The sequence below is a fragment of the Hylobates moloch genome, unplaced genomic scaffold (assembly GCF_009828535.3).
Source record: "Hylobates moloch isolate HMO894 unplaced genomic scaffold, HMol_V3 SCAFFOLD_14, whole genome shotgun sequence".
Taxonomy (NCBI): Eukaryota; Metazoa; Chordata; class Mammalia; order Primates; family Hylobatidae; genus Hylobates; species Hylobates moloch.
The window spans coordinates 58,984,245-58,998,188 of record NW_026652289.1 but is presented as its reverse complement, the minus strand read 5'-3'; the positions used below and the strand labels follow the sequence as shown (position 1 = coordinate 58,998,188).

At 45.3% G+C, this 13,944-nt stretch overlaps 1 long non-coding RNA gene across 1 annotated transcript in view; it reads left to right on the top strand.

Moving 5' to 3' along the window:
• Positions 1 to 13,944, top strand: part of LOC116482490 (uncharacterized) — a 108,150-nt gene that overhangs the window by 84,856 nt on the left and 9,350 nt on the right. Inside the window, exons 4-5 of the long non-coding RNA XR_009209852.1 lie at positions 5,287 to 5,381; positions 11,857 to 12,002. This is a non-coding gene — a long non-coding RNA (uncharacterized LOC116482490). The remainder of the gene's footprint in view (positions 1 to 5,286; positions 5,382 to 11,856; positions 12,003 to 13,944) is intronic.

Genomic DNA, 13,944 nt, shown 5'->3' with positions numbered 1-13,944 from the left:
TGCATCTGTTTCTTCGTATGCCAGGCCGTTGGGGAAGTCAAGCTTGCCGATGTCCACATGGGGCTAAAGAGGTCTCAGAGGAGGATCTCAAAAAGGATCCTGAGGAGAGAGGGCCAGATTGCCTAGAGCCCATTGGTGGAAAACCTGGTCAGGGATCACTACAAGGGAGGAGTGAAGAGCAGTGGCCTCAAAACTTTACAATTAAGAAAAAAAATCAGACCACACCGTCATCAATATATGTGCCTGAGCACCGTCAGTGCAAGGCACTGGGTCTCAGCAGTCATGAAGCATCCAAACTCCTGGGGAGTTTCCATTGCAGTGGGGGGACAAAAAAAAAGCAAGAAACAATCTAATAAGGGTAATTACCAATGGAGTTATGGGCCATGAAGGTCATATAAGAGGGTCACCTGCCCTGGGGAATGGAAGCCCCCATGAGCGGGGTGGTCTTGATGAGAAAGGGTGCCCTGCATAAGGTCAGTCAATATAAAACATAATATATCTTTGTTCATTCACTATGTACATTCAGTTGTAACAATATGTATGAAAATGTGCAAAAATAGAAATTTTGAAATGAGATTTTAAAGCATATGTAACATTTCTGTTATTTTCTTCCCATATGACAATGGTGCCCAGCCCTGGGCCTTAGGGCACTCCCTTTGCAGAGCACTCATTAAGAACATGTGCTTTGGGGCCCAACAGACCTGTGTTTGAATCCAGGACTTTCTTGTCATTATCCGTGGCTTTAGGGCAGCTTCTGGGACACAGTCTCTTCCTCTGTAAAACGGGACAATAATTCCTACTTTGCTCTATGCTTTAAATGAGGTAATACTTAAACGGTGCTTGGTACCGGGCTTGGCAGCCTGGAAGAGCTCATATATGGTAACTATAGTGATTATTATTGCCATGATCAGGCTCATCCTTGTTTGCTAAAATTAGTGAAACTCAACTCTAAATACCATGGACCCTCAGGCTTGTTTCTTGAGCTGCCCCATCCTCACCAGAGATGCCGGGTCACCGCTGAGTATAAGGCTGGAACTAAGATGACAGTTTCCCTTGGCCGAATATGATGCCCCCAGCATTGATGCAGATGGACCTGGAACCTGGCTAAAGAAAGGCCGGCTGGGCGTCCCCAAGGATGGGGCTGAGAGGCAGGTCAGATTTCAGCTTTCTCTGTGTTCCTTTTAAAATAATTGAAGTGTCAGCTTGGGTTCATGGGCTGGTCACGGTTTCCATCCCTCCCTAACTTCATAAGGCAAGTCCATGAATTATACAGTGCTGGAGCAGACGGTGCTAAGTAAGGATGCATCACAAGCCGGGCTTAATAAGGACACTCCAGCTATTCTTGGAAGGCATTTGCAAGTCAAAAATATGGTGCATGGAGATCTGATGTCGACTTCACATTCTGAAGATTTCAGCTAGGTCAGCATTATTTTATGTTAAATCCCATCAAAACAAAAAAATAAAGAAATAAGGAAGTGGTATAGTACATTGTTTTGCTTCGTTTTTAATTTGAACTTTTTAGTAATAACACGAATGGTCAAATCTGCCTACCTCCTCCCACACACCCCAACCCCATCTCCCATTCCCACACCCCCTTTAAGTAATGTCAACACACATTCTCATGGACTCATATGGTGTGGGTAGACATTGCCTTGCTGTGGAATTAGAAAGTATTCCTACCATTATAATTTTGTGCTAAATAGTGAGAAGATAAAAGCTTTCCTATTTTCTTTCTTTTTTTCACCAAGCTTTCGCATGAACCATACCTGCTCTTTTCTATAACATGTCCACGTGTTAAAAACTCAGCCATTTATCAAAAAAATAGGGACTGACATCTATTTAAAAAATTACATTGCGCTGGAGGATAGGAACCAAGAACCACAGTAAAAGCTGGGAGGCTTTTCTGCTGTACTCCAGGAGGGTGGCTTTTCATCCAAAATGCCCCAAGGGAGAGGGCTGACCATTCTGGATGGCTCCTTCATCACTTCCTGAGAATCAGCTGCCTCCGTAGGAGATGCTGGGCCCTGTAGTGCAGGGATCCCACTTAGACTTCCCTTTATGGGTTCATATGTGGCTTTGTTTATAAACACAGTATTTCAGGGGAAAGGCAAGCAGGCATCACGCGCCAGGAGGTGAGGGAAGCACAGGAGCAGGAATATCTAAGAGGCCCCTGCAGACCTTTTCTGGCCATTGATGGCAAAAAAGGATCAGGGTTTCCCTAATTCACCTCCTTGCAACCTGCAGAGCCACTAGCATCTTTGTGTACACAAGGGCCAGGTGTATTTTGGGAATCCTTAAATGTAAACCCAATACAGCAGCGATGAGAGTATTTATATCAGCAGCAAAGTGCAGGAACAGCCTGTGAACTGGAAGCCTCTTGGGCTGGAAAAGACCAAGTGCTCAGAAGAAGGTAGGTAGACCAGCATTTCTCAAACTTAAATATGCCCAAGAATCCCCCTGGGGAATCTTGTTTAAATAAAGACCAGGATTCTGCATAGGGCCTAAGATGTTGCATTTCTAAAAGTGCCCAGACAATACTGCTGCTCATGCTGGTCCTTGGACCCCACTTTGAGTGGTGAGGGTGTTGGCTAGGTCCCTGTTTCCAGGAAGGCTTGTATTCAGGTTACTGGGCTCAGGTGCTGTGATGGGGTTTGGGGGGATGTGGTTTCACATCTGTCTCCAGATTGTGCCTTAGATGGACGTGATTGGCTCATACAGGATGGTGGCCAGGGGGTGCTGGGCAGGCATGGGCATGGGACAGAACACAGGACCATGAGTCAGGAGAAATGGATTCTCCTGGCACCACCTGGCTCCCCTACTCAGCTGTGGAGTAGTAGAGAGTATTTGATGACATGGAGGTCATTGGCAGCTTTCATAAGAGCAGATATAAAGTCTGTAGAATGGGTTAGGTCAAAAACCTAAGTGTAATGGGGTGTGTATGGTAGGCTGACACTGAGTAAAGAAAGTGAGGGACCACATACACATAGATGAGTTAGTGTAAATGGAGAACTTCTCATTCTGAAAAGATACACAAGAAACCATAAACAGTGGTTGCCTTTGGGGGGAGAAACTGAGAAAGAAGATACGTGGAGCAAGAAGAGCCTCCCTCCAATTGAAACACTCACTTTTCTGACCACAGTGATTGGTTCAGTGGGCTTGGACCTGTGACATGCCCTTTTCCAATCGGAGTGAGTCTCTGGATATTTGTTGGACTGTGTTGTTCTCCATCTCATTCCAATGAGACTCACTTGTCAACATCTGCTGAGATCTGCCATCCAGTGTGGTGTTCAGACAGTTGTTCCCCTCCTGGCTGGCATCAGCTGGGACATGACAGTGTCCTCATCTGATCTCACAGGACATCCTCTCCCGTTGTTGTGAGTCCCCTGCGAGGCTCTGCCTTTCAGGTAACCCCTCTGCCCCGCTCCTTGTGGGCATGGAGAAGCCATCTATTCCCTCTGCACCAGGCTGAGGGAGTGGCACTCTCTGGGTCCATATGTCTGGGCTTCTCCACTGGACAGGGAGCTCCCTCTAAGGTTTGCTATCATCCCAAGGCCCCTCCTTTCTTGTTTCCCAAACTGGCCTGAGATTTCTGGGTCTGATACTTCCTGTCCCACTGAGATTGGACCACAGGAGGAGTCAAGCATGTGATTCCTTGTCCCCGCCTCACATATCAGTAGCTCCTTCTGCTGCTCTCACCTCTGCCTCCGCCCACCCCACCCCTCTTAGTTATCCATGTCTAATCTCGGCAGCATGGCAGTCTGGTTCTCCAGCTCTCCTTTTTCTAATCTAGACTTTATGCCCCAATTCCTTCAGAGCTTTGCTTCTGATGATGCTAAAACTAGGCTTTTAGAACTGAAAAAAAAAAAAAAAAAAAAAAAAAACAGTTTTTGCAGATCAAAAGCCTTATCTTTCAAGAACTTGCCTCTGCTATGAGTACCGAAGTTCTATTTTGAAATGGAAAGAGTTGACTGTTTCTCTTCTCCTTACATTCCATGTTCCTGATCTAACAGTCCTAATCTTGCTCGAGGCCAGGCACCTTCGCCTTGGGTACATGGGTGTGGGAAGTATGATTGTCCTGCTGTGGCATCAATGGCCCTTCAGCTCCCTGCAGCCTTCCTAAGTTCTGCAGGGGAACAGGAGAAAACAATTTTGGAGTTGGGGCACCCAACTAGTGGCAGAACTAGTCCCACTTCTGCCACTCAATTGTTGCGCGATCTAGGGAAGTCGCTGAATCCTTTTGAACCTCACTTTGCTTATCTGCAAAATGGGGAGAGCAACAACCACCTCTCAAGGTTGTTTCAGGATCAAGGCAGTTAACATATGCGAAAGTGCTTTGCAAATCACAAAGTATGGTATAAACATGAAGCATCATTACTTTGCAGTGGTCTTAACTTCTTTGTGTAGTTTTCCCTGCCAAAAACTTCTGTTTTGAGCTCACATGGCAATTTGCTCACAGAGCCATGAACGTATTATATTGTGCCGAACTTATGTTTTAACATGTCTGCTGGCTTCTTGCACTGAATATGAGTGCTTGGAGGGCAGGGACCACACCTATGTGATCTTGGCACCTCTTGCCTTCAGCCAGTGTCTGAAGTAGGTGCCCAGTATGTGTTTGTTGATGAAGGGGTGGACACTTAGCAAGTACTCAGTAGATTCATGTAATATAAATAAATAATTAGCCAGGAGCAGCAATGGGCTGGAACTTCTGTAGACTAGTGGTTTTCAACTGGGAGCAATTTTGTCCCCTTCCTCCCAGGGAGTATTTGGCAATCGGGAGATGTTTTTGGTTGTCATAACTTGGGGAGTGCTACAGATATCTAGTGGGTAGAAGCCAGGGATGCTGCTAAACATCCTACAATGACCAGGACAACCCCCTGCAACAAACAATTATCCAGTCTAGAATGTCAAGAGTGCCATTGCCTAGAAACCGTGCTGTAAGCTCTCTTTTTAAACAGTCCTGAGAAATAAGTCCTGTGAGTCCAGAATTGGAAGGCAACCTTAGACTTTGGGTTTAAAAATGATGTCTTGATTATCTTTGATGAATGGAAGGGGGTGGAGATATGGTGGCTAATGATGAAGATTCTGAAAATTATTACTAGCTAGGGGTGGGAGAGGAGAGAGACTTTGGAAAATGTCCAGCTGAAGAAGAGAAGAGGGTTAGCATCAGACAGGATAGGGTGGGGCCCTAGTGTGCTGGGAGGCACTGAAGGAACCTCTGAGTAGAGAAGTTAAGCAAGTGTGCTGAGCTCTATGACTGTCCATCAATTCCCTGTCCTCCTTCTGCAGGAGGCACCTGTTGAACTCAGGCATGGGCATGTGACTTGATTTGGTCAATGAAATGTGAGAGAAGTGACATCCACTTTGAGGCAGGCACTTTCCGAGTGAGTATGTACTTCCTCATGTTCCCCAGTGTGGTTGCTTAGCCAGCCTGGGCCCCAGAATGAGATAACAGCAACACAGAGCATGACCTGTAATTGCCATGAAGATGAGAGAGAAACAGACCTGGAATGCCTTACACCACTGCAGTTTTTTGGATTATGTTTTATTGCACCATAATATATCCTATCTTGAGAATGTATTATATTGGGGCTGATGTAGATAGCAATCCTGTGTAACTGAAGATCAGCTCATCTTTCCTTTCCCCTTTGAATTGGTTTGCACAGGGATCTCTGAGGTGTCTTGGCTAGAGAATACAAATGCCAAGTGACTAGGACCCCTAACTGTTGTCAACGAAAAGAGTCAAACTCTGTAATATCTTTGGAGGGGTTTATTCTGAGCCAAATGTGAGTGATCAATGGACTGTGACACAGCTCTCAGGAGATTCTGAGAACATGTGCCCAAGGTGGTCAGGCTACAACTTGATTTTATACATTTTAGGAGGACATAAGTCGTCAATTAATATGTGTAAAATGTACATTGGTTCAGTCGAGAAAGGTGGGACAACCTGATTCAAAGATTTTCTCATTGGTAATTGGTTGAAAGAATTATTATCTAAAGACTTAGAATCAATAGAAAAGAATATCTGGGTTTACGATAAGGGGTTGTGGAGACCAAAGTTTTACCATGCAGATTAAGCCTCCAGGTAGGAGGCTTCAGAGAGAATAGATTGTAAATGTTTCTTTTCTTTCTTTTTTTTTTTTTTTTTTGAGATAAAGTTTTGCTCTGTTGCTCAGGCTGGAATGCAGTGGTGCAATCTCGGCTCACTGCAACCTCCACCTCCTGGGTTCAAGCAATTCTTGTGCTTCAGTCTCCTGAGTAGCTGGGATTACAGGTGTCTGCCATCACGCCTGGCTAATTTTTGTATTTTTAGTACAGATGGGGTTTCACCATGTTGACTAGGCTGGTCTGGAACTCCTGACCTCAAATGATTCACCTGCCTCAGCTCCCAAAATGCTGGGATTACAGGTGTGAGCCACTGCCCCCAGCCAAGAATAGACTGTAAATGTTTCTTATCAGATTTAAAGAGTCCTCTATCAGTAATTCCAAAAGGGAGGATGGTATAATGAGGCATGTCCAGCTCTCTGTTCCCATGATGTCCTGAACTGGTTTTTCAGGTTAACTTTGGAATGCCCTTGGCCAAGAGGAGGGGTCCATTCAGATGGCTGGGGGTGCTTAGAACTTTATTTTTGGTTTATACTGTCCATCTGCGTTCTCAAAGCTCCAGGAGGCAGGAGCCATGGTGGGTCCAGGGGAAGGCAACTGACACTCCAAAACCCCCTTCTCACTGCTGCTTCAATGCCAATTTCACAGAAAGATATATGATGGTTCTATTTATTTAGTTATCACAAATGTCACTATTATCACAGATGACATTAATTTTTAAAAGAAAAGGAAGCAAATATGTCACATTTCTGTTTTGTGCATATGCTGATTGAATGAAAAGTTTATATCAGATGCCAACTTAAAATAAGGACATATAAATATTTAATTGTTTGTATGTATGTATACATTGCTGTATACACAATATTTATCTATACAGCTATAGGGCACAGATTCTCAGCTGAGGGGTGATTTTTACTTTCCAGGGAGACATTTGGCAATATCAGGAGACATTTTTGGTTGTCCCAGCTGAGGGCTTGGGGGTATTCCTGGCATCCAGTGGGTAGAGGCCTGGGATGCTGCTAAGCGTCCTTCAGTGTACAGGGCAGTCCATATTATCTGAACTGTGCTGGGGTTGGGAGAGCCTGGCCTGGATGTACATCTAGAGCCAGGAGTTCTGGGGCTGATTTGTGTGAAGCCATGAGTGCTGGCATCATTCTCCAGAGCATCATTGACACACATCTGCTTGATTCACTTCACATCCCCACCTTGGCTGACTCATCTAGAAGAAACCACAAGTCACAGATCAGCGAGGGGCCAGCCCTCACGGTCCTTACAGGACAGCCTCGATGGCACTGGGGTTCCCCTGGGAACACACATGGTCAAGCATAGCTGCCTTGCTCAGCTCTCAGGATGACAACTATTTACACCTAGTGTGCTATATAGCACACCTGGGATGGGAGTTGCAACGGCGGAAAGGTAACGGTGTAGGAGGAAGGGAGTGAGAAGGGGAACCAGAGAAGGGAGGGCCAGTCATGTTAGTTTTATGAAGATATGACAATTAGTGCATCATTTAAAACATTGCTCATAAGGACTGCTTAGGCACAATTTGTCTATATATGAAGATAGTGAGATATGTGATTTTATAGCTACAGCTATATGTAATGTGTGTGTGTGTATACACACATTAGTAATGAGGTGAAACATTTACTGTCCCAACAGCTGGAACTAACATTCCACATGGAATGGGAACTGACTTTGAGACACTTTCTGAATAAGTCACTGGACTGGAGAGAGAGACATGGAGGGCAAACGCGCCAGCTGGACTCCCAGAGAATAAGCTAGCTTGCTGCTGAAGATGGAAACCTTCTCACTTTTGCTCCTGAGATGGGAGATTAAGGAAAAAAAAACAGAAAGGAAACCAAAACAGAGAAAAAGGAGGAAGACAGTAGCCAGAAAGATGATGAGACACTAGGATGCTGTATGGGTGGCAGAGCCCGTGAGAAATGTGTGGTGGGTTTTGGGGACGGGGTGAAGTGGGAAGGCCTTTAGGAAGCAGAGTGTGGTGCTACTTTGCCACTTTTCTAAGTGGGAGAGAAAAAAAGAATGAGAGTGTGGCCCTAGAATGTTTGTCATGCAGTGTGCTCAGAACCTTATTAGGATGTCTTTCCTGTCCTATCTGATGCTCTATGTGGCAGGTTTGAGCTGCCCAGGGAAGAGACTCAGCCTCCAGGGCCCTCTCTTCCTCTCTTCCCCTGTGCCCTACTCCATACCTCCACGTGGTGCATGAGGGAGGGCCCAGGAGGCCGAGGCCGTGCTGGCGCCCTAAGCTCTGGCCTAACCAAGTGAAGTCGCAGGGGAGACCTTGAACCATAAGGCAGGGGTTAGTGTTTCCAGCCACACGGATCTAGATGTTAAGGAAGCTAGGGAGCTCCAGCTAACAGGTGGGGAACCAGACTTACTCCACCAAACGATTAGACCAGATGCCAACTCATTTCCAGATCTCATTGCCAAAGATACTAGAAAAGCCCTTAGGTAAAACAAAGCAAGGAATCGGAGGCAGACACAAATCCACCAAGTGGAGAATCCACACACTTGCAGCAATGACACTAATGCTTTGAAGGAGGCAAACTCCTCAGACTTGTCACATATTTATTTGCAGTTTCAGTCTCCAGAGATTCCAGAGTCTGGGATCTGGGTTGGGGTGAAGGGAGGCATGGTTTTGCCACAGGCTGCCCTGTACTGCTGAATTCTCCTGCGCATGCTCAAGTGCTTGCAAATGAAAGGTCATCTGGGCCTTGATCAGTCGTGCGGCCTGTGGATGGTGAGTAGCCTGGCAAAGGCAGAGGTCTGTGAGGTGGGGGCAGTGGGGCTCCGTGGGCAGGTTTGCCCATGCCTGAGCACCAGGTCCCTACTCTAACACAGGCACACCACAGAGATATTGCAGGTTTGGTTCCAGACTACCACAATAAAGCAAATATCACAATAAAACAAGTCACACAATTGTTTTGGTGTTCCAGTGCATATAAAAGTTATGTCTGCATGATACTCTTGTCTATTAAGTGAGCAATAGCATTGTCTACAAAACAATGTACATACCTTAATTAGAAATACTTTATTGATAAAAAATGCTAACGATCATCAGAATCTTCAAGTCATCATAATCATTCTGCTGGTGGAGGGTCTTCCTTCAGTGTTGACGGCTGCTGACTGATCTGGGTGGTGGTTACTGAAGATTGGGATGACAGTGGCAATTTCTTAAAGGACAAAAACAATGAAGTTTGTTGCATCAATTGACTCTTTCTTTCAAAAAAGATTTCTCTGTAGCTTTTGACAACATTTTATCCACAGCAGAACTTCTTTCAAAATTGGCGTCAGTCCTCTTAATCCCTGCTCCTGCTTTATCAACTAAGTTTATGTGATATTCTAAATACTTTGTTGTCATTTCAACAATGTTCATAGCACCAGTAGATTCCACCTCAAGAAACCACTTTCTTTGCATATCTGTCAGAAGCAACTCCTCATCTGCTGAAGGTTTATCATAAAATTGCAGCAATTCAATGTCATCTTTAGGCTGCACTTGTCATTTTGTATCTCTGCCACTTCTCCAGTTACTTCCTGCACTGAAGTCTGAAGCCCTCAAAGTCATCCATGAGAGTTGGAATCCACTTCTTCCATTCTTCCAAACTCCTGTTAATGTTGCTATTTTGACCACGTCCTATGAATCACAAATGTTCTTATGGCATCTAGAAGGGGAAATCCTTTCCAGGAAGGTTTCAATTTATTTTTCCTAGATCCTTCCAAGGAATCACTATCTATGATGACTAAAACTTTAAAATAATTATTTCTTAAATAATAAGACTTGAAAGTTGAAATTACTCCTTGACCTAAGGGCTGAGAATGGATGTTGTGTTAGCAGGCATGAAAACAACATCAAGTGTACATCTCTTTATACATCTCCATCAGAGTTTTGGGGTCACCTGGTCCATTGGCAATGAACAGTCATATTTTGAAAGGAATCTTTTTTCCTGAGCAGTAGGTCTCAAAATTGGGCTTAAAATATTCAGTAAACCATGTTGTAAACCAATGTGCTGTCACCTAGGCTTTGTTGTTCCACTGATAGAGCACAGGGAGAGCAGATTTAGCATTGTTCTTAATGGCCCTAGGATTTGGGTAATGGTAAAAGAGGAGCATTGGCTTCAACTTAAAGTCACCAGCTCCATTAGCCCCTAATAAGAGAGTCAACCTGTCCTTTGCCATGGAAGTCAGGCATAGACTTTTCTTTTCTTTTTTTTTTTTTTTTTTAATTATTTTGAGATGGAGCCTCACTCTGTTGCCCAGGCTGGAGTGCAGTGGCATGATCTCAACTCACTGCAACCTCTGCCTCCTGGGTTCAAGCAATTCTCCTGCCTCTGCCTCCCGAGTAGCTGGGACTACAGGCACATGCCACCACACCCGGCTAATTTTTGTATTTTTAGTAGACACGGGGTTTCACCATTTTGGTCAGGCTGGTCTTGAACTCCTGACCTTGTGATCCACCCGCCTCAGCCTCCCAAAGTGCTGGGATTACAGGAGTGAGCCACCACGCCCAGCCGACTTTTCTTTATCTATGAAAGTCTTGGATGGCAACTTCTTCCAAGAGTAGGCTGTTTCATCTTCATTGAAAATCTGTTGTTTAGTGTAGCTACTTTTATCAGCCATCTTAACTAGATCTTCTAGATAACTTGCTGCAGCTTCTCCATCAGCACTTGCTGCTTCACCTTGCACTTTTATGTTCTGGAGATGGCTTCTCTCCTTAAACCTCATGAACCAACCTCTGCTAGCTTCCAACTTTTCTTCTGCAGCTTCCTCAGCTCTCTCAGCCTTCATAGAATTGAAAGAGGATTAGGCTGTGGATTAGGCTTTGGCTTAAGGGAATGTTGTGGCTGATTTGATCTTTCATCCAGACCACTCAGACTTTATGTCAGCAATAAGGCTGTTTCACTTTCTTATGATTCGTGTGTTCACTGGAGTAGCACTTTTCATTTCCTTCAAGAATTTTTCCTTTGCATTCACAACTTGGCTGTTTGCTGTGAGAGGTCTAGCTTTCCGCCTCTCTTGGCTTTTGCCATGCCTTCCTCACATGCTTCATCTTTTCCAGCTTTTGACTGAAAGTGAGAGACTGTGACTCTTTTTTCCACTTGAATACTTAGAGGCCATTGTAGGGTTATTAATTGGCCTAATTTCCATATTTATGTGTTTCAAGGAATAGGAAGGCCCAAGGAGAGGGACAGAGACAGGGACTGGCCAGTAGGAGCAGTCAGAACACACACGACATTTATCGAGTTCACTGTGGGCGTGGTTCATGGCACTCCAAAATAATTACAATAGTGACATCAAAGATCATTGATCACAGATCACTATAACAGATGTAGTAATAATGACTAACTTTGAAATATTGTGGGAATTACCAAAATGTGACAACAGAGACACAGAGTGAGCACAGCCTGTTGGAAAAATAGCTCTGATAGACTTGCTGTATGCAGGATTGCCACAACCTCCAATTTGTACAATTGCAACATCTGCTGAGCACGATCAAGTGAGTTCAGTAATATGAGATGTGCCTGTAAATAGCATGAGGTCCCCTAGTTTCTCTTCCCTCACCTGCAGGAGCCTTTAAACTTGAGACTTGAGTTGGGTATTGTCCGCTGGTCCCCAGCATTCTCACCACTTTCTATGGAGTCTTCCTGGACTGTAATGGTAGGGAAGATAAAAATGATATTTCTCAAACTCCCTTGCAGCTATTGCTCTGACAGTACACTTTGTTCTGCCAATCAGATGCCATCAAGCTGAGATGTGAAGTGGAAGTGAGGCAGAGGCTCCCTTCCTGTTGTTTGGCGCAGTTTTCTGTGAGAGAGCAGAGGTGGGAGATGAGGGGACCTCTGCCCCAGTGTTTCTGCATCCAAGCTCCAGCCTTGTTGAAGGTGAGAAAAGTAGCTGTGATGGCTTTATGACCCTAGTCCCTGGCTTCTGATCCCTGGACCACAGCTAAGGGGCCGTGTTCTTGAACAGAGAGTGGTGATCTCCCAATTCTCCCCCGTCCTGGCTGTGTCACAGGGAGCAACTCTGTCAGTGGGTTGGTTCTGTGGTGTTTGGAGAGACATTCCTGGAAGCCCAGGCAGGAGTCTGCTGCTCCCGTCCTTCCAATGCTTTTTTGTTTGTTTGTTTATTTATTTACTTATTATTTTATTTTACTTAAAGTTCTGGGATACGTGTGCAGAACGTGCAGGTTTTTTACATAGGTATACATGTGCCATGGTGGTTTGCTGCACCTATCAACTCATCATCTACGTTTTAAGCCCTGCATACATTAGGTATTTGTCCTAATGCTCTCCCTCCCCTTGCCCCCCACCCCCTGACAGGCCTTGTATAATGTTCCCCTCCCTGTGTCCATGTGTTCTCATTGTTCAACTACCACTTATGAGTGAGAACATGTGGTGTTTGGTTTTCTGTTCCTGTGTTAGTTTGCTGAGAATGATGGTTCCCAGCTTCGTCCATGTCCCTGCAAAGGACATGAACTTGTTCTTTTTTATGACTGTGTAGTATTCCGTTTTTTAAAAAATCCTTGTATTAAATGCTTTCCTGTTGAAAATGGGTTGGGTACAGTGGGCTAGGTACAGTGACTCAGGCCTGTAATTTCAGCACTTTGGGAGGCCAAGGTGGGCAGATCACCTGCGGTCAGGAGTTTGAGACCAGCCTGGCCAATATGATGAAACCCCATCTCTAATAAAAATACAAAAATTAACCGGGCATGGTGGTGCATGCCTGTAATCCCAGCTGCTCAGGGGGCTGAGGCAGGAGAATTGCTTGAACCTGGGAGTCAGAGTTTGAAGGAGTGAAAAACCCCCCCAAGAAACCCCCCAGGGGAAAAAAAAAAAAAAAAAAAAAAAAAAAAAAAAAAAAAAAAAAAAAAGAAGGAAGGAAGGAAGGGAAAAGAAAAGAAAAGAAAAAAGAAAAGAGCTACACTGGTTTCTATCTCCCACTAACTGACACAGGACTTTATAAAGACAACCAGAGGAGTTGTTAAGAACCATTGAACTAATACCCTGGATTTAGAACAACAGAAAGTTCACAATACACAAACAGCCACAAAAGAGGTAGAGTGGGTTCCTTTCCCAGTCAGCACTTCCTCCTCTCTGAGAGCTAAGCCTGGATTCTCATGGACAAGGGGACTGTCCTGACTCCTCTGGGCCCTACCACGTTCCTGCCTCCCAGGCCGGGCTGGGACTAGGGTGAGGCAAAGGTGCCTAGGCATGAATTGTAAGGAGGCACTCACCCTCAGGGCTGTGCGAGTACAGGCTGAGCCCTGAGAGTCAGTGCCTTTGTAAATTTTATATCCTAAGTACTTCACTTGCCCCACCCCAGTCCTGGCCTGCTCAAAAATCTGACCTAGGTGGACCTGGTTGGCCTCAACGTTGAGTGCAGAGAACTCTTGTCCTCTGCTCATGCTCTGGCTCAAAGCCCATTCAGTAAGTAGCTCCTCTGGAGGGCTCTCAAGTCTGCCCTGCACCTCACACTGTGCCTATGTGAGGCTGCAGCTGCCAAAGGCTCTCTGCGTTCCCTCTGCTGTGTCATTCCTATCCTACTGCCAGGAGGGAGGACCTTTGGTCCCAAGCTTAAAACGGGTCCCCACTAGCTATGCCAACATGACATTTCCAGGTAACATCAGACACCCCCAGGGGAATGGCAGCTTGGGGCATTGTTCTGTGAGCTCTTCGTGCCCAGTGTCCAGTCGTCAGGCTGTGTGAACAGAAGTGCAGTATGCATAACAAGGGAGGGGAGAGTTCTGCTCCACCCCAACTCGTCAAACACACCTGGAGAGGCTCCACTTCCAAGGGGCTGGAGTCCTTGAAGGAAGAACAATTG